This window comes from Pagrus major, chromosome 24 (genome assembly GCF_040436345.1).
Source record: "Pagrus major chromosome 24, Pma_NU_1.0".
NCBI classification, from domain to species: Eukaryota; Metazoa; Chordata; class Actinopteri; order Spariformes; family Sparidae; genus Pagrus; species Pagrus major.
This window is the reverse complement of record NC_133238.1, coordinates 13973794-13995785: the sequence shown is the minus strand read 5'-3', so window position 1 is coordinate 13995785 and position 21992 is coordinate 13973794.

Sequence of the window (21992 nt, the reverse complement as noted above, 5' to 3'; positions counted from 1 at the left end):
GCATCATCATCACCACGTCTTAACTCAAAATATTTGAGCTGGCAAGAGTTCAAGACCTGGGAGACTCAGTTCAGGGTGAAAAGAACTGAGGGGTTAGCTAATTTGGAGTTTGGGGTATTACAAGTTTTCAGATATTTTATATTCAATTAAACTAAACAAAATTAAATCTCAACATTTGTACCATTCTCCAGCTGCAGGGAGTCTGGCTGCGTCTCTAGGCTGCTGTTGCTCATGAAGTTGTCTTTGTGCAGAGCCTCAGTGATGTAGTTGCGGAAGTCGGTGATGGTGTAGACGACGGTGGGCTGCTCGGCGGCTCCAGGGTAATTCTTCTCCACCAGGTTGTTCTGCAGAGAGATGAAGTCTAGCGTGTCATTGGTGATGCCGCTGCTGTCGACCTCCAGAGTGATGGCGTAGTGTACCAGGACCACCAAACCCCTGAGAGAAGAAGAAGAAGAAGAAAAAGTAGAAGAAAAAGAAGAATGATTTATTTTTTATCAAGATTGAGTCATTAAATCTGTTTCAAAACAAGTAAAATAATTTGCCAGGAACAATTTTTCAGCCTGTTTTCATGGGCAGAGAACAGCCTCATCAGACATTTAATTTTAGAAAAAATGGGCAGCAACTAACGATAATCAGCATTATCCATTGATCATATTATGTCCGTATAATTTTCCTTCATTATCTTCATTCCTGCAACAACATTTGAACATCAAAGGTATCAAAAGATAGAACACAGAATGAAACCATATGCAGATGATGTTTTAATATTTTTACGAAGACATGGACAGCCAATAACAACAACAAACTCAGACCATATTATAAATGAAATGTGCTACTGCTACTTTATACTGATACATGTTGCATCAGAGCCAAATGTATGTATAATTTACTTTTTGATATTTATGTACATTTAATATCTGATCAGACTTTTACTTGATTACTATTCATATGGGTGACTTTCACTTCGATGAAAGCAATATTTTAACACAATATCTTTACTCTTACTCAAGTGCGACTGTTGGGTACTTTTTACAACAGTGCATCATTATTTATTTGAAATATCAAATTTTTCATACTATTCACTGGCTGTAATATCAAATTCAGTGGTTCTCTTTCATAGGTAGATATTGTTGACCTCAAAGTTTTCTATTTTTGTGACACCTATTAAGTCAGTTTTTCACTGAGGTCAGGAAATTTGAATGTTACTACTTGTAATGGCTTCTCAGTGTCTAGACAAAATATTAATCTTACAATCTCACAATTTCAGACTTTTCTACAGTAATTTCTGGGTGATTTGTTGTGGGACGACGTAATTTTTCACCATTTTCAACCTGTGTTAATCTACAAACACCTGACTGACATCTGTTTATCTTGTCCATTATTTCATCTTTTCGGCCCCCATTCATTAACCCTCAGGTTTATTTCTTAGCGTTTGAGAAACCCAGAACCTGAGCATTTTACGACCGGACCGACTTTCAGCTCGACACTCCAGGTTTCATCCTGCCGCTCAGCACAGTTCAGGTGAGTTTAAGAGCCTCTCCGAGCTCACAAAGCAAATTTATCCGCGTGGTCAGACTGTTACAGGGGGTTCCTGGACAGAGGGGGAGGTCACTGAGCCGGTCGTAAATCTTTAACGGTAATCCTGCGGCAGCTGCAGGTGGCCGGAGAGCAGCTAGCGACTTATCCCACTTAAGAGCTGGTGACTATTGTTAAGGACATTAAGTGGAAATTAGAGCAGAGGAGCAGCAGAGCTCTTATTTACCGCGACAGCCAGGTGAAAGGGGCTTTAAGAGGGGAGACGGTGTGTGAGGACACGAGGAAATCCCTAACAGCGACTTGTTTACACTTCAGACTGTCTGAAACCAACAAGCTGACCACAGCAGGGCTGCAACTAATTACTATGTTCACTGTTATTCAAATTATTAATTGTTTGGTCTATAAAATATCAGAAAATGTTAAAAAATGTTGATCAGTCTGTCATCCACAACCCAAAGATATTCAGAGAGGAGGAAAGAAACCGGAAAACATTTGCATTTAACAAGCTGACATCAGAGAATGAAGATCTCAAAAGATGACTGAAAGAAGACTGCCAACATCAAAAATAAATTAATAAATCAACAAATGGCTCATTAAAAAAGGAAATATTCCATTAAACACACCAAAATTAATCTTAATAATATTTGTTCGGCATTTATTAATTTATATAATGTGACAAAATGATATTTCTATCTTTATTTGCTTCTGTATTTTTCTGTATTTTGAATTTAGGGATAAAATATGTTTAAGAGCCCTACACTGTAAAAAATAAAAAAAAATAAAAATGTTTTAACAAGCTACCGAAGCATACTGTACGTCTTCAAAAAGGAAAAACTATCATGTCGTTCTTTTTGTTCTGTCTCATCCCAAACACAACAGCTGAATTTCCCATCAGGACCTGCTCACTAAAGGAACGGCGGACTCTCTGCAGTAAAGTCACGGGTCGCTGGGATGGATTTATCATCTGTTTCAGAGCTCTCTGGGTGAATTCAGCGAGATCAGGACTGAAACAAGCCTTAAAAGTTTAAGAGAAGCACAAAGAGCTGAAGTGGAAACATGAAAATCAACAAAACCGAAGCAACGAAGTGTCGTCTGTGAAGCAGAAATGGGAAAAAGGAACCAGGTACAAAAAGTTCCAGAACCAAAACGTTCTCAAACATGAGAAAAGTTTGTCAAACTCACCGCTCCAGGTCCTTCTGCGGCCTGAAACAGACAAAAAACATCACAACATGACTTAGATTTAGACTTAGACTTAGACAGATTTTATTGTCATTCTGTGAGTAACAAATGAACACAGAACGAAATTTCGTTTCAGAGGCTCAGCATAGAATTATGTTGAAAGTATATCAAAAAATACCAAAATAAACATACATCAAATTCAACCAAAATGAAGGCTCTTACTATCTGTTTAACATGTGATATTATATTTTATATTTCCAAACATTTTTAGGAATAAATGTGGACATACAGGACAAGAAGTAATTGGGACTTTACTCAGAACAAACCGTACCTGAATTCGACGACGTAGACGTTCTTAAAGCCCGGCAGCCTCTCGAAGGCGTCTTCGATCTGGAAGTTAAAGAGAAGAAAGACAGTTTAACTTTTATTCTTCATAATTTTTAGCTTTTCAAGAAGCCTCAGAGTTAAACTTACTCGATTCAAAATATTAGCTACACACCTCACTCAATATTTTTTATCAGTTTTATGTGAATTGCAAGAAAATTTAGTCTGTAATGATGTTTAATGAGGTGGCTGTGACATTAAAGAGCAAAATAACAGATCAACATTTACAAAAAGAAAACGCAAACTAAAAAGTTTTTTCAGTAAAAAAAATCTTAAGCACATTAAGGAAATGAATCACAACATGACATTTTTAAAAGACAAAGTCAAATAATCTCAATAAAAAAACATAAAAATCAAGACATTCTTAATATTTAAACATGTGATAGATAGTCTCATTTTTTGTATTTTTCAACCGGCCTGCAGTGACACAGACATGTATGATGTTAAATTAATTTAGTTTGATCCCAGTTGTTTAAAAATGCTGCTGATGTCTTGAATTTGTAATAAAAATCTACATTTTTCAGGTCTCGCTGGCCCGTGGCTGCACTCTCCTGCCTCCACTCTTCTCTCTGCTGCAGCCGAACTCCTGCTGTTTCTATTAGCCCTGTTATCCACTTCATATTCCCTCATTAATGACCCTGACCCCGATATTCAAACCATAAACTGGCTTCCCGCGTCACTAACAGTGGAGCGGAGCCTGAAAAGCTCCCAGCGGTACGGGAACACACCGACACTCTGCTTTCCTGGCACGGTGTGTTTTTCCACCAACTTGCAGTGAGTCACTGCTCGTATTCTGTATGTTCTCTGAAGTTTTCCAGCTCTGTTTCTGCCTCAGCGGGTCGTATAGCTGAAAGCTGGCAGGGCCGAGGAAACTGAGCTTTAAAGCGTGAAGATCCTTAATGCGTGAAAAACAGGCGAGGCCTTTAAACCAGAGCCCAACTCCTGAGTCTGCAGTTTGCAGGAAACCGCAAGCAAGTCAATTTGGTAATGAGTGTGCATCCTGGACGTCAGAGAGGAGTAACAGAGGAGAAATGACAGAAAGGAGTAAAGAAAAGGAGGACAGGAACCACAGAGATCACAACACTTGGCTGATAGCCCGACCACAGCTCACTGCATCATCTTTTTCTCCAGAATAACATGATGACAACAATGTGGACTGAAAAATATTATCTTCTCTGTACAATGAGAATCATCTGTGTCTCTCCTGCAGAGCTGTGGCTCTGGTGCCTGATGCGTAGGCACCAGAGCCTATGTATCGAGGTCGGGAAAAACATTTCAGTTCAGTTTATAAGTTTAACCTCAGAGATGATGTAATATTTTATTTTCTAACTGTTTACATGTTGGTACTCATTTACTAATTATCCATATTTCAACAAAATAAAGAGGGAGCCTGAAGCTTTACTCGACATAGTGAATGCTGTAAGTTAGCTGGACACCTTACACCTAACAAAGTGTATGCTTAAATGTCAGTAAGTCACCATCAGATCACCATCACCACCATCAGATTTACAGGAAAATTAGGTCTGTAAACTACATCTTATGAAGTGGCTGTGACATTAAGAGCAAGAATATGAAATCATTGTTTACAAAAACAAAAAAGAAGTCCTGCCTCAGCCAGGAATCAAACCCAGGACTTTCTTTCTGTGAGGCGACAGTGCCAACCACTAAGCCACCATGTAAAGAAAGTATGTATTCCCTGTGTGTTTACTTCAGTCCTCAACCTTTACTGTGCTTAAACGTGGGAAACCACTCTGGTCAACATGTTCAGACACCGTGAAAAGATTATCTCACCCTGCGCATGAAGTGTCTGGCCAGTTGCTGATAGTGGAAGCTGCCCGGGTCTCTCAACGCGTCGTTGTAGGTTTCTCCTCTCAGCTTGATGCTCAGCTCCACCACCTGATCCTTCAGGGGCCTTGGGGGCCACAGCAAGGTGTCGTCTATCTCGTTACCAATCTGTGCAGGGAACACATATGTTTGGTATTTGGTAGATCGTATTGACTGATAATTGTCAGCTGACAATCAGGCATTCTACAACTGAACCTAGTATGATGTTATTTGTATTCTTTGGTCATTTTTTTAGTCAATTACTTATTTATTTTTGTTTTGCAGAAAGGAAAGTGGGTATATATGCATATATATGTATACATATGTGTGTGTGTGTATGTATGTGTGTATATATAGGTATATATATGTAAATATGTAGATATGTATGGTGAGGGGTAAGTAGATGCTGGAGAATACATACTTAAATCATTATAACATATATAATCAATTATGGGAACAGTACATGTTTATAGAAGACAAAGTAAATCAATATATAAGCTGTAATAAATAAGATAATGGTTGATAAATTATATTTTGCAGGAGATTTTTGGTTATGAATTATATTTATTTGCATGTTTGTATGTTTCTGTATATACACCGATCAGGCATAACATTATGACCACCTGCCTAATATTGTGAAGGTTCCCCTTGTGCAGCCAAAACAGCTCTGACCTGTCAAGACATGGACTTAAGACCTCTGAGGGTGTCCTGTGGTGTCTGGCACCAGGGCGTTTTATGCTTGATCAGATTGGGATCATGGGAATTTGGAGGTCCGGTCAACACCTCGAGCCCTTTATTGTGTTCCTCGAGCTGTTCCTGAGCAGTGTTTGCGGTGTGTCAGAGCACATTATCCTGTTGGGGGGCCACTGCCATCGGGTAGAGTTGTTCTGATGAGGGGGTGTACTTGGTCCACAACAGTGTTTGGATGGGTGGTGTGTGTCAAGTGGCATTCACATGAATGCCAGCACCCAAGGTTTGCCAGCAGAACATCACATTGTGATGAGATGATCAATGTTATTCACGCCACCTGTCAGTGGTTTTAATGTTGTGGCTGATCGGTGTGTATACATATGTATACACATTTATTTATGTATTCATAAGTAATGATTAAATAAGGAAGCTATGCTGAATTATTAGCTAAAGATTAATGGAACGGGGGTGGGATTAGATAAATTCACATTTCTTCCCACTCTGTCTTGAACATGTCATTAGAATTGCCTGTTTTCATATGCGCTACTCTTCTGTTGGTTTGTTTGTTTATCGAAAAACAAAAACAATGTAAATGTTCGAAATAAAGATTTCAATCAATCAAAGACCTTGTTTCCTTACCACGTTCTCCTTCTCATCCTCCAGCCCAAAGCCGTTGTTTCCAAGTAAATTGTCATCTATATCAAAAGTCCTCTCTGTTAGATCAGGGAAGTTTCCATTGTTGTACTCCGCTACGTACTTAGTTGTGGCATCTAAAGAGGCACCGTGGGTGGGCTCCTCAGTTTCATCCACTGCAGTACCTTCGGTATTCTCTGTGACTTCCACAACAGTGTCTGGGATGATTTCATCGATAGACACAGATGTGGCTTCTACAGGAGCCTCTGTCATGATTGCATCTGTACCTTCAGCTGTAACATCTGAGGTGATACCCTCAACTTCTGCTGGGACAACCTGGACACCGTCCTCTTCAGGGGAAACCTTGAGGACAGGTTCATCAGGAAACTCTTGGGTGACCTCAGTTTTTGGGGTCGAACCTGGATGGACATCAGTCACAACTTCTGGAGATGTTTCACTCGGAGCCTCTGGGACAATTTCTTTCTCAACATCGCCTGAAACTTCACTTCCAGGCTCCACAATCTGTGTAGTACTCTTTGTGGTTTCTTGTGGTATTTCTACCTCAGAGTCTTGTGGATGTTCCACCATTACCTCTGGTTCAGGAGTTTCCTCCACTTCAGTCCCAGGCACTAAACCCTCTGTGTCTTCTGGAACAACAACAATGACTGGAGTGATCTCTTCATCAGACTCTGGAGGGGTTTCATTGAGAGTCTCTGGGACTTCTTCCTCTGCAACTTCTGCTTCAGATCCTTCTGCTTCTGGTTCAGCAACACCAACTTCTTCCACTGTTATCTCCTCAGAAGTTGCCTCCTCTTCTTCATCTTCTTCTTCTTTTTCTTGTGCTTCATCTCCAGACTTTATGGTAAGATCTGTTTTATACTCATTGGTTGCTACTTCAGGTTCTGTTTCTTGTGCAGGTCCTCTGGTAGGTTCTGTCTCTTCTGCAACTTCCTTTACAACCTCTGGTTCTTGTGCTGGTTCTCTGGTGGGTTCTGTCTCTTTTGGAATCTCTCCAACAAGTTCCACCTCTTGTACTGGCTCTCCCATTGGTTCTGGTGACTCCTCAGCATCTTTTTCTGCTTCTTCTGCATTTTCTTCTACAGGTTCAACTTCTTGTGCTGGTGCTCCTGTAGGTTCTGTATCTTCGGCGGTTTCTTCTATGGCTCCCACTTCTTGTGTTGGTGCTCCTGCAGGTTCTGTATCTTCGGCGGTTTCTCCTACGGGTTCCACTTCTTGTGCTGGTGCTCCTTTAGGTTCTGTATCTTCAGCGGTTTCTTCTACTGGTTTCACTTCATGTGCTGGTGCTCCTGTAGGTTCTGTATCTTCGGCGGTTTCTTCTACCGGTTCCACTTCTTGTGTTGATGCTCCTGTAGGTTCTGTATCTTTGGCGGTTTCTTCTATGAGTTCCACTTCTTGTGTTGGTACTCCTGTAGGTTCTGTATCTTTGGCAGTTTCTTCTATGAGTTCCACTTCTTGTGCTGGTGCTCCTGTAGGTTCTGTATCTTCAGCGGTTTCTTCTATGAGTTCCACTTCTTGTGCTGGTGCTCCTGTAGGTTCTGTATCTTTGGCGGTTTCTCCTACAGGTTCCACTTCTTGTGCTGGTGCTCCTGTAGGTTCTGTATCTTCGACGGTTTCTTCTGTGGGTTCCACTTCTTGTGCTGGTGCTCCTGTAGGTTCTGGATCTTCAGCGGTTTCTTCTACCGGTTCCACTTCATGTGCTGGTGCTCCTGTTGGTTCTGTATCTTCGGTGGTTTCTTCTACGGGTTCCACTTCATGTGCTGGTGCTCCTGTAGGTTCTGTATCTTCAGCGGTTTCTTCTATAGGTTCCACATCTTCTGCTGTTGCTCCCGTAGGTTCTGTATCTTCAGCTGTTTCTCCTTCGGGTTCCAATTCTTGTGCTGGTGCTCCTGTAGGTTCTGTATCTTCGGCGGTTTCTTCTATGGGTTCCACTTCTTGTGCTGGTGATCCTGTAGGTTCTGTATCTTCAGCGGTTTCTTCTACGGGTTCCACTTCTTGTGCTGGTGTTCCTGTTGGTTCTGTATCTTCAGCGGTTTCTTCTACGGGTTCCACTTCTTGTGCTGGTGCTCCTGTTGGTTCTGTATCTGTAGCAGTTTCTTCGACAGGTTCCACTTCTTGTGCTGGTGCTCCTGTTGGTTCTGTATCTTCAGCGGTTTCTTCTACGGGTTCCACTTCTTGTGCTGGTGCTCCTGTTGGTTCTGTATCTTCAGCGGTTTCTTCGACAGGTTCCACTTCTTGTGCTGGTGTTCCTGTTGGTTCTGTATCTTCAGCGGTTTCTTCTACGGGTTCCACTTCTTGTGCTGGTGCTCCTGTTGGTTCTGGTTCTGTAGCAATTTCTTCGACAGGTTCCACTTCTTGTGCTGGTGCTCCTGTTGGTTCTGTATCTTCAGCGGTTTCTTCGACAGGTTCCACTTCTTGTGCTGGTGCTCCTGTTGGTTCTGTATCTTCAGCGGTTTCTTCAACAGGTTCCACTTCTTGTGCTTGTACTCCTGGGGGTTTTGTGGACTCCTCTGTGGGTTCTTCCATGAGTTCTGTTTCTTGTTCTGGTTCACTTGTGGGTTCAGACTCTGTTGCAGTTTCTTGTACTACTTCTGCTTCTTGTGAAGCACCCCCAGTAGGCTCTACTATTCCTACAGTTTCTTCTACAGGTGTTGCAGTTTCAGTTCCATCTGCTCCTCCTTTCTCTATGGGTTCTATAGGTGTCTCGGGTGTTTCTTCTGCACCTTCGATTGGTTCTCCTGGGGCCTCAATTGTTTCCTCTGTTTCTTCAGTCGTCTCATCAATTGTCTTAACTGGCCCTTCTTGAATGATGGTTGTTTCTATCGCAGCTTCAGCTGGTTCTTCTTCTGCTGTTGTGGTATGTACCGGAGCTTCTACTCCATCCTCGGGAACTGTTGCCTCCTCTGTTTCCACTGCTGTTTCTACCATTTCCCCTTTTGCCACAGCGACATCTTCGTCTGCTGCTGTTTCATCTGTTTCTGGCATTATTACCTCAGCAGATTCCACTTTAACAGCTGCTTCAGTTATCTCATCTACTTTTACTTCTAGGTCTCTTTCTTCCTCCACAGGTATATCTTCCTCTGTTGCCCCCATTTCACCCACTGTAGTATTTGGTGGTGCCTCCTCAGTCACATAGGAGAAGTCTTCGTCTTGGTCATCTACAACCAGCTCAAAAGTGTCCTCAGCCATTAATTTGTCTTCTGGTGCTTTGTCCTCACCAACATCTTTACTAACTTCTACTGCTATCTTGTCTGTTGTAGTCAGAATGGAGCCTTGAGAGGGAACCTCAGCTTCTATGTCCGAGACAGACTCTTGTTGTTCTGGAGTCACACTCATAATTATTTCAGCCTCTTCTTCTGAATCTGGTTCTGTTATCAGAAATACAGTCGGAGTGGCATCTGTGCTGACTTTGGTTTCATCATGGCTAACTTCTACAGCAGCCTCTGAAGGATGTTCTGCAGGCGGCTTCTGTATTTCACCTCCAGATTCTTCAAGAATTGCTGCCTCAACTAATACAGGCCCTGCTGGTACTGTTTCATCAATCAGCTCTGGTGAATCCTCAGTGCGTTCCTCTACAATCTCATCAGTCAAGGCTACATCTGAGGTGATATCCAAAGAAGTGTCCACAAGGATCTCGACAGTTATCCCGGCTTCTGATGGAGCCTCAGCAGCAGGCTCCGGGGATACTTCCTGCCCTAATTCTTCCAGTGTGACAGCTTCTGTAGCAGATATTGTGGGCTTTGCAAGAACCACAGCAGTAGCTTCTGTGATGACCTCTTCAGCCACAGCCTCTGAGGGGGGCTCCTCACCTTTTGGGGAGACTTCTTGAATCACCTCAGAATCAAGTACATCCACATCTTCAGGAATAATCTCTAGGATCTTGTCATCTTTCACTACAGTCTCCTCATCTTCTGTTTTTTCTGGGACAGTTTTGTCTTCCTCAACAATCCCATCAAAGGCCTCCAGGGTAACAGAGTCAGCAACCTCCACAGTCTCCACAGTGTCCTCAACATGTACTTCTTCAGACTCTAAGGGAACCTCTGGATTGGTGATGACCAACAGTGGACTCTCTGAAGTGATACCCCCTCCAGTGTCCTCTGGTGTTGCAGGTTCAGGGGTCAGACCCACAGGAATCTCAGTCGAAGGTGTTGCAGCTTGATGTACCGACCCTTTGGTTGCAGAGAGTGGAGGAGTCCAAGCAGTGACCTCAAAGCCTGGTGGAAGGTCATCCTGATCCATTGCGATTGTCTCCGATCTGATGACGCCACCTCCCCCTGTCAAAATATAGATAAAATGACATAATTGAGACGATAGAAAATAAAATAACTTTCATCTGTATCCCAGCTGTGAACTCTGATTGGTTATCCCCTAGACCAACTAATTTTTCACATCTATAGAAAGTCTCTAAAACCAGAACTCTTTGATGGTACTTTCACATTCCTGCTTCAGACTCTTTTGCAGAGGGTAGTGCTTGATGCACTGGTCACTTAGTCCACAGAACAGCCGCCTGCAGCTGTGATCTCACTAACCCTGATACTTGTCCTGCAGTAACTCAGTCACGTCTACATCTCTGCTGCTGGCCCTCCATCCAGCCTCCCTTCATTGACCAGACTGCTGCCTGTAAATAGGCTTACAGATCTATTCTGAGAGCAGAGCGTGTGACGGAAATCAGCCTCCTGCACCCACTCCTTCCTCACGTAAGACAGATTTGGGTGTAAGGTGAGGGACTGCTGCTGACAGCGAACTCATACAGTAATTTACTGTCGGTTTCTACAACCACTGTTTTTGTGGTCACAACCCATCATGAGGTCATAAAAGACTTTGGATGGGTCACTGAGCGGGCATCACAACACTATAATCACCTGCTGTCAGATAAAATCCCTTAATGAAACAGATCCTCTGCTAACTTTAACTGAAGTCTTTACAATTAACATTTGTACCAATTGTCAAATTTGAAAAGCTTCAGGTCAAACATTTAATTAAATGCATTTCAAAATGAATATATTAACAAGACTTACTGTAAAATGTTTTCTCTTAAAGGAACAGTACACCCAAAACTGTCCACAAAACATTTCTGGAGCTTCACAGTAAAACAGAATTGCAGCATTCTGCTAAACAACTGAAGCAGCTGGAGATGATTTAAAAAAGAAAAACGAGAACAAAAAAACTCAAAAAATTTATTAAAACTTTGCTGAATTAGCTTTTAGCACTTGTTTGCAGTGTACTCATGTATGTACAGACTATCTATCTATCTACTTCACCTGACTTTATATCATCAGGAGGAGATGATGACTGAGTTTTACTTTCTGGCTGAGTTGTTTTAACAATATTGAACTGTTGTTCCTGTCGAGGCTGACTGAACTTACTGCATGTCATTCTGGATAAAAACATCTACAAAATTAATTAAATCTAAAATAATTTCAGTCTTTGATAAAACAAATAATGCTTTGTAGCTTTCAAAGTGAAGACAACAGAATGAAATCATATCAATCAGGTCATATTTGTTAAAATGATAGATAAGGAATCCATTCATCCTGAATTCTCCTTTAATTTGAGCGTTTTAAAAGAAAGAGTAGATTATAAAGTTTATATCTTAGTCTCAAACTGAAATGGATTATTCTCTATGTTTTCAAGTTTACAAGTACCAAACTAAACATGTCAGAGTGAGCTTCAGGTGTGAGTTTACCTTGTAGAGTCACCGACTCTCCTGTCTGGACAGTCGATGTTTCAGAGCTGTAGAAAGACAAAAAGACAATGTTAAGAAAACAAACCAAACCAGCTGACAGACAGAGGAAGCTTGCAGCAGTTTGTTGTTGTTGGCCGATTTATCTCAAATAGTTATCTCTGTAACAGAAAATCCTGAGTTTTTAAGTCTCTTGTTCAATTTTTTTTTTTGTATGTGTCATCAAATCTGAATTTCAGGCTTTTTTTCTGATTGTAATTGTAGAAAAATTACAAATTTATGGTGAACAGAAGTCGAATCCTCATCACAGAAACAAGTTTACCACCAATTTAACATTCAAGAATGAATCAGTATAATCGTTGTATTGAAGTCAATTAATTCATCTGCATTAACTGTTTTTTGTTTCTTTTTACGATTAGGGATTGAACACTGCACCCATGACTGCAAAGATTTCGGATTTACAGGTTATGAAAGCAGCAGCGTGTTTATGTCCAGTAGAAACCAGGTATATGTCCAAATGTGGTGACTTTAAGTTTGTCAGATTTAGTCGATCAATCCAAAAACAATTAATCAATCACTACTTTCAAGCAGAAATATGGTGGTTACAGAAGATTGTTTAGTAAGTAAGAGTTACTTCAATATTTTTACTTCTTAATAACTAGAGAATGGAATTTCAGTTTGAATGCTGGATGTTGAAAAACTGACGTTGAACTGCATCACTGGCTTTAAAACTTGAATAATTCCAATGACGTATAAAAAATCTGGAATATTTCAAGATTTGTTAAAAAGCTGAGTATTGATCATGTAAAAAATGAATCGACTGGAAACCAAAGTTCCTTTTAGGACACAAGAAGTTTTAAGATATAAAGATTTCACAGGACAGTTAATAATTAATGTAATAAATCAATGCTTTTTAAGCATAAAAATTAAGTTATTGACGTAACGCCTCGTTTACACAGTTTTGTCTTGTTTCGTAATCACAGACATACGACCCCTAGTGTTCGTAAACACCACTGCTAACGTGAGAGAGAAGCTAATAAACAGGACATGGCGACAGACAAATAAGGAGATTGTTGCCATTTTTAAAAAATATTTTGTTAAATGACATTTGAACCACTAACGTTATGCAAGCACTTTATATGTTACACAGCTAGCATAGCATGCTACTAATGTCAGCTAAATATGCAGTTAAACTCTGGGCAAATGTATTAAGCGTCTTGTATTATTGTTTTGGAAATCAAACACTGAGAGGAGCAAAATAAAATAAACTGTTAAATACTTTCTTAACTTCCTCAGAATTTCGCTGCAAAAGTAAAACATTTTCAACATACTCAAGGAATAATATAGAAAGAAAGTAATAAATGGTCTTTGTTGTTCAGAACAGAAACATCAGCAGCATGGATTCATGCACTGCTGAGCAAAAGCAGGCTGTAGCTCTTTTAATGATTTTTAAAGGGGAGATTTCACTTTTTTTAAAATGTCTTTCATGTTTGTGTTTCACATCACAAAACTCATTAAAAGCTGATAAAACAATAGGAGAACAAGTCATCACACCAGAGTCATGGTTTCTAACATTTTCTCACAGACACCAAACAAACTTCCAGTCTTGTTCGCTGTCAAAACATCTGTGAATCCTTAAAATAGTTGGCATTCCCCTCTAAATTCATTAAAATGCAGCCATCGGGCGGAGGCACTTTTACAGTGCGCGTTAACAGAAACCACAACAAGCCAAACAAAGCAAAGACAACAAACGAGCATCTTGTACACAAACAGGCTGGAGTTCAGCTCCTCGGCGTCTGGCTGAGCGAGCAGCAAAGCAGCAAAGCACTTCCTATGTTTGTGGGTCAGAGTCATTTGACCTCTTAAAATTTCCTCCTGGTGTTAATGCAGTTTTGGGATATTTGCCTGGTATTCAATAACCTCAGCTTTTTGATAAATGCAATTTTGATTAATTTCCTGCTGAGCTGACTGCAGGCCACCCTGGTAGGTAGCTTGGTGTTTGGTGGTATCAGGCCTACCTGCATGGAGGAGGGCCTGAGGTGATGGGCACACTGCAGCAGGTGATGAAACACAGCACAGGTGTCAAAACACAACCACTTTCATTCATAACACAGAGATGTTGCTGCAAAAACCTTTAACAGGTCACTTAATTTGGTGTCATGTCTGAGTGGCATCCTCCTTAAAACACGTGAAACAGTGGTGAGAATATTTAACCAGTTACAAGACTTAAGGATTATCTGACGCCATCTGTGAGATTCTGGTATTTCTGAGCCCAGCCCAAGTGTTTGTCCTTGTTTCCTTCCTGAGAAGTGGTTTAGAAACTGCCTTCTGACAGGACGACTGCTGATTGGACTCTTGTGTTGTTTATTCAGTAAATTCTGTATCTGTGAGACCTTTAGTCTAGATGTGATGAGACGATGAGAAAAACCCTCTTTGTCTTCTGAATCCTCAGACTTTCTGATTATTTCCAGGTTTGCATGGTCTCAGACTTTTGGACCCCTCCGTACATCACAAAAATCTGTAATTGATCCCTTAAAACCTTTTCTTCAGAATAAGGGGGAAATCTGTCTTTAGAATAGAAATTAACTTGTTGAATTTTATAGAAATGAGTGACATAAAAGTGCAGCTCTACAATCCATAAAAATGTACTTGATTCTAGAAAATACTTTACTTTTGTTCTGTGTTGAAAATAAGTTTGAATATTTTCAAAACTGGCAGATTTTTAAAAAGAAACATTTGCCAGAAAATAACATTATAAGGATTCAAATGACAGCAAAACATCTTGATACATCCACTGCAAAACGTTTGCCAAGATTTTAAATTATTTCTTAGAATTGGAAATATGAGATTTCTTATCTTGTTTTAAAAGTTATTTACTAGTTTCTATCTTGCATGGAAAGAAAGAAATACCATGTTTATTTCTAACTGTCTGACAATAAAAACTGACAAAATGAAGCAGTGAACATCCAATGTCAGATTGTAACAAAAAGAAGGCAAATTTTAAATAAAAAAGACTTTTTCACAAGATTCTGTCTCACCCGACTGTCAGAATTAGTTTTCACGCATTTGAAAGGAAGATGATTCAGAGATCAGACATGTCACTAAATGACTGTTAAATCAATATTTTGCCATTTTTTTATAGGTTCATGAACACCAGCACAAGAACACAAGAACATGTAACTTTCTAACAAAGCAAGAGTTTTAAACTGACCTGTTCACCGCAGCCGCCATGGCAACTCTCTGAAAGAAAGCAACACATCGTCAGCAAAGAAAATTACCGCAGTTTACGACTTCCACAAACAAAAGCACAAGAACAAATAAATGTTGTCACTTTTATTGAAATATGAAACAAACAATCACAAAAACCCGGAGAGGTCAGCGTTCTCACATTGTTGGCTGTAATCATGTACCCGACATTATAATTAAAACATAACAATGGTGTTACTCACATTCCTGATTAGGCTGGTGTGTTCTTCTGATTGGCTGAAGAAGCTGCCGATATCTTTGACGCTGACGGAGCCGTCCATGCAGCGACCGACCCAGTCCTGGTACTCCTCCCGCTCTGGCAGCCGATCCCAGAAGATCTTAAAGGCTTCCCACACCGTCTCCTGACACACTAAAACACACACATAAACATATTATTATCAAATCAGAGGCTAAATACAACTTAAACGCAAGTCCTGAACATGAGGTCCCCATAACTGAAGAGGGTCCCCGTAATGTGGTGAGTTGTCAGGTTTAGGGTGCTCACAAACTCAAACTCAATGTTTCAAACTGAAATCCAGTTGTTTTCTCCAAATAAAAGTGTTAGCATATATATTAATATATCTTTAAAAAGAAATACAGGTAATGTAATAGACAAAACACAGGCCTGCCAGTAAATGTGCTGTATTCAGAGCTTAACAAGTTATTTATAGCCGACCAACAGTAACGTTAACCTCCATTAAAAGCAGGGCTGCGGCTACGTACTGACAGTGCTGCTAGCTCAAAAATAAATTTTTCAATGTGAAAAGAAAATTAAAATGTTCACATGCGAATTCCATGTTTACATAATTTCACAGCCATTTGGCTATTTTCACATCTGAAACACAATTTAACATGTGAAAAGAAAATGTCACAAAGTAATTTGCTTTTCACACATTGAATAAAAACTTCCACGTTTCCACATCAGCTTTTGATCAGCTTTTTGATAGAAATTCCACAAACATTTGACGTGGTCACGCAGGTGTTTTAGAAATGACATAGTTTCCAAATTACACAACATTTTAAAGTGTCCAACAAACACTGTGAAACGTAATTAGTACTTCACAGTGTGTTTAAAGAAGGTGACAGTTATATGGTTTAAATACTGCTGAGTGTGAGGGTTGGGGCTGGTTGCTCCAATGACAAAGGACCGGTGGCAAGTCAAGCAACTTTTATTTGAGGCCTGACTCTGAAGGGGTAAAACATATGAAAGCTTGTCCCAGAGACTACGTGACTTGTTAAGAAGGTCGTGTTTTTGCAGTGAATCTGGCTCTGCTGACCTCTGACCTCTGTGGGATCGGCTGCCTTTAATGACAACAGACTGTGACTTTAAGCTTGTAAGTCTGTTTGGATAGGCGCTTCAGTGAAACACCTGAAGTGTTAAAGAAACACGTGGACAAAAGGGAATTTCTGCTCATGTGAAGAGAAAGAACCAGGAAGCTAAAGGGAACCGACATACCTCTGAGGTGGAAGTAGCTGTGGTGGTTGGCCACAGCCTCGTCAAAGGTCTCCTGAGTGCAGAGTTTGACTCCACTGGGAAACAAGATATTCCTTTTTCTTCGAGTTAGAGCAGCGTGTCGTCTGTATAGAAGCTGATTGGAGTCCACCGACAACTCGCCCACACGTTCTCCAAGCTCCTCCTGATCCACGTTCAGGTCACCAGTGGTAACTACGACCGAAAACCAGAAAACTCTCAGAGACGTTCAGTGAAAGCTGTGAAAGTAACTAAGTACAGTTACTGCTGATACTACATAAGGCAGACAGTACTGCAGTACTTTTACTACATGAAGCAGACAGTACTACAGTACTTTTACTACATGAAGCTGACAGTACTACTGTACTTTTACTACTTGAAGCTGACAGTACTACTGTACTTTTACTACATTAAGCAGACAGTACTACAGTACTTTTACTACATGAAGCTGACAGTACTGCAGTACTTTTACTACATTAAGCAGACAGTACTACAGTACTTTTACTACATGAAGCTGACAGTACTGCAGTACTTTTACTACATGAAGCTGACAGTACTACTGTACTTTTACTACATGAAGCTGACAGTACTGCAGTACTTTTACTACATGAAGCTGACAGTACTACTGTACTTCTCTACATGAAGCTGACAGTACTGCAGTACTTCTCTACATGAAGCTGACAGTACTACTGTACTTTTACTACATGAAGCTGACAGTACTGCTGTACTTCTCTACATGAAGCCGACAGTACTGCAGTACTTCTCTACATGAAGCCGACAGTACTGCAGTACTTCTCTACATGAAGCTGACAGTACTGCAGTACTTTAACTACATGAAGCTGACAGTACTACTGTACTTTTACTATGTGAAGCTGACAGTACTGCAGTACTTTTACTACATGAAGCAGACAGTACTACAGTACTTGTACTACATGAAGCTGACAGTACTACTGTACTTTTACTACATTAAGCAGACAGTACTACAGTACTTTTACTACATGAAGCTGACAGTACTGCAGTACTTTTACTACATTAAGCAGACAGTACTACAGTACTTTTACTACATGAAGCTGACAGTACTGCAGTACTTTTACTACATGAAGCTGACAGTACTACTGTACTTCTCTACATGAAGCTGACAGTACTGCAGTACTTTTACTACATGAAGCTGACAGTACTACTGTACTTCTCTACATGAAGCTGACAGTACTGCTGTACTTTTTACTACATGAAGCTGACAGTACTGCAGTACTTTTACTTTTAAATACACAAAGCAGGAGTCATGTTATGGAAGTAGTTTACTCTGATGTTTTGGTACTTGGTTCAGCACTGAGTGACAACACATCTGTTAATATCCTGATACTAACGCTATAATAACGTTATAATAACGTTACTCTGATGTTGTGGTACAGACCTGTCTCCATGCACATGTATCCTGACAGCAGCACAGCTCCCAGCGCCCACAGCGCCAGTCTCCCACACTTTCTCGTCATTCTCAGAGAATCTGAACGTCCAGCTCGGACTCTTCTCAGCTCATCAGCGGCTCCTGCTCACTGTCGTCCATCCACCGGGTCACTCGGCCTTCGTCAGAATCAAACAGGAAACACAGTGGACAGGTCTTGTCCGGAGCTCGGGACGGTCCTGACGCGTCGCCGGGCTGCTCTCAGGTGAGCAGATGGGACTTTGCGGGGGAGATTTTTTCTCTTTGCTCTAATCCTATTTGTTAAGCTGCTGGAGTGGATGAGTGTCAGAGCCGCGGTGCTCCAGTGTAACAGCTCATTGTTGCTCAAAGGAAATCAAACAAACAGGACGATTACGTCGCACAGAGACCAACACTGAGGACCAACAACATCAGGTCAGCCAGGAGAACACTGAAATCAATGTTGGAGCTTTGATGCAGGATGGACGTGATTCTACCTGCACGCTGCCACAGAGGCTCACACCTTCATTTCCCATGATTCACCAGTGTAGGCGAAGCACAACAATCTTCAAATGTCTTCAAATCTTCAAATTTACAGACTAAATTATTCATAACTAACTAATATTCTTAGAATTCTTACGCAGCATATAAACATGCAATAAATGTTTAATAACACACAATGCAGGCGGATCTGTGCTATAGAAGTATTTATGTATTTTTAAGTATTACAGCTGTAACAATATTTAACCACACACTGTGTACATTAATAAAACTACCTCAGACTGTTATCAACCATTCATCAAATGTTTAAATAACGCACCAGGCTGTGAACGATTATTTAAAGTTTTACTTTGATAAACTTGGTGGTTTTTTTAACAAAACTTAATTTACTGGAAGATTGTTGGTTGTTGTTGAGACCCCCCAAAATAAATTGAAAATTGCTATAAAACAATAAAATACAATAAAAAACAATAAAAATATGAATTAACTGCTCCTGACCCTTGGAACTGCTCCTTGCACTGGATGAACGATTTTACTCACTTAACCAAATATCACAAATTAGAGACAACAGTAAGTTCACGAGACGCTCATGTGTGAGGAAGGTCGACGAAAAGGTTCAAATATAAAAAATAACAAAACAATAAATAAAAACAAGATGTTCAGAGTCATAATAACAACCAACAAGCCCAGTCGGAGCAGTTTTTGGGCTTTGGATTGAGCTCAGATTGAATTAGACTCCAGCCCAGTTCACGGTCGGAGGCGGCGAGAAGCAGCCAGGTGGTCGTTACGGCGACTGATCTCGTGGATTACCTGAACGAGCTGCAAGGTCACATTAAGCCTTAAAGGTCAAAGGTGACAGCAAAGTGCTGTCCATTTTCACTACATCAGTTTAAAGGTGAGGAACTAAACAGATATAAAGAAAACAGAGGTCACGTTATATATTATTATTATTTATCCTTCAGTTTATCAGACAAATGAAATCAAAATCACCAAAACTGGAGATACGTGGTTTTGATAGGACAGCAACAATATTCTGTAAGATTTTCTCTTTCTTTGGTCAACAAAACTTTAACTGCCATATGAACTGAACTGAATGAAGTGAATGTACATGTGAGCTGAAATGTTAAGATATGAAAATGAAATGATTTTACATGTGAAGTCATAACAAACCTTAAACACACTTTCATTTGTGACTTGACAAAAATGTTGCTGAAGTCTCCAGATGAGATTGTGATTATAATTATTTCCTCTGTTGTTTCAGGATACACCTGAACCTTCACAACAGACTGAAGAGCTTCACTCGGGTGGTTTTCTATAATTAAACTCATCCTGGTCCAGACTGTGACCCCCCGCTGCAGCACACTGTCAACAATGGCAGACATCTTTTATTGGATAATGGGATTAACGAAGCCAGCGCAGAGGAAACATGAAACCAAGACGGGAAAATTCTTATTCCACAAACGTCTAAAAGTATTTGTCACATATACGAATGTTGCATCTGTGACTGTAATTGTTCTTCAATTGTTCAAACTCTTCCTGTTTCCTGGACGGAGGTTGTATTTCAGAGTCGGCCTCCAGCAGAGAGTCAGGATCAGTTTTCCGTCTTGAGGACTCACTCAGATTATTTTTGGGAAGCGGGATGAAGGCTTCATGGAGGGCCTAAATCTGTCTAATCTTCACCTCCCATCGCTCAGATTAGCCAAATCTACGGCTGCTGGGGCAAAACATGACCTCCTCACTGTCCAGGGCCACGCTGGCTCCAGACCAGGGCCACACTGCACACTGGCTCCAGACCAGGGCCACACTGGCTCCAGACCAGGACCACACTGGCTCCAGACCAGGACCACACTGGCTCCAGACCAGGACCACACTGGCTCCAGACCAGGGCCACACTGGCTCCAGACCAGGGCCACACTGGCTCCAGACCAGGGCCACACAATAGGACCAGATCAGGGCCACACTGGCTCCAGATCAGGGCCACACTGGCTCCAGACCAGGGCCACACTGGCTCTAGACCAGGACCACACTGGCTCCAGACCAGGGCCACACTGGCTCCAGACCAGGGCCACACTGGCTCCAGACCAGGGCCACACTGCACACTGGCTCCAGACCAGGGTCACACTGGCTCCAGACCAGGACCACACTGGCTCCAGACCAGGACCACACTGGCTCTAGACCAGGACCACACTGGCTCCAGACCAGGGCCACACTGGCTCCAGACCAGGACCACACTGGCTCCAGACCAGGGCCACACTGGCTCCAGACCAGGGCCACACTGGCTCCAGACCAGGGCCACACTGGCTCCAGACCAGGGCCACACAATAGGACCAGATCAGGGCCACGCTGGCTCCAGACCAGGGCCACGCTGGCTCCAGACCAGGGCCACGCTGGCTCCAGACCAGGGCCACACTGGCTCCAGACCAGGGCCACACAATAGGACCAGGGCCACACAATAGGACCAGACCAGGACCACACTGGCTCCAGACCAGGACCACGCTGGCTCCAGACCAGGGCCACGCTGGCTCCAGACCAGGACCACACTGGCTCCAGACCAGGGCCACACTGGCTCCAGACCAGGGCCACACAATAGGACCAGGGCCACACAATAGGACCAGACCAGGACCACACTGGCTCCAGACCAGGGCCACGCTGGCTCCAGATCAGGGCCACGCTGGCTCCAGACCAGGGCCACACTGGCTCCAGACCAGGACCACACTGGCTCCAGACCAGGACCACACTGGCTCCAGACCAGGGCCACACTGGCTCCAGACCAGGGCCACACAATAGGACCAGGGCCACACAATAGGACCAGATCAGGGCCACACTGGCTCCAGACCAGGACCACGCTGGCTCCAGACCAGGGCCACGCTGGCTCCAGACCAGGACCACGCTGGCTCCAGACCAGGGCCACGCTGGCTCCAGACCAGGACCACACTGGCTCCAGACCAGGACCACACTGCCTCCAGACCAGGACCACACTGCCTCCAGACCAGGGCCACACTAAGGCCAGATCAGGTATCCGATCGTTTCTCATAATTAACACTAAAGGTAATCGTACATAAACATCAGGTCTTATTGTTGATGTATTGATTAACGTGTCAGTGATTAGAGACGTGGTTTAAACTCATGAAGCCAAAAATAACTCTTCATCTGTTTATAGCTGGTTCACATGTTGAGATTAACAAATGCAAATTGTAATTCATAATGAATCGTGTTTACAACCAGTGTGTTTTACAGTGTTGAGTAGTTCTCAATCAATAATCATTAAACTGATCAGTTAATCACCACCAGTGTTGTTGTCTGTCGCCCTCCAGTCTGAGACAGTTAATGAACTGTAAGCTGATTGGTCCTCAGCGGGGGGGGGGGCAGGGGGGACCCCAAAGATTACCAAACCAGCCCCCCCCCTT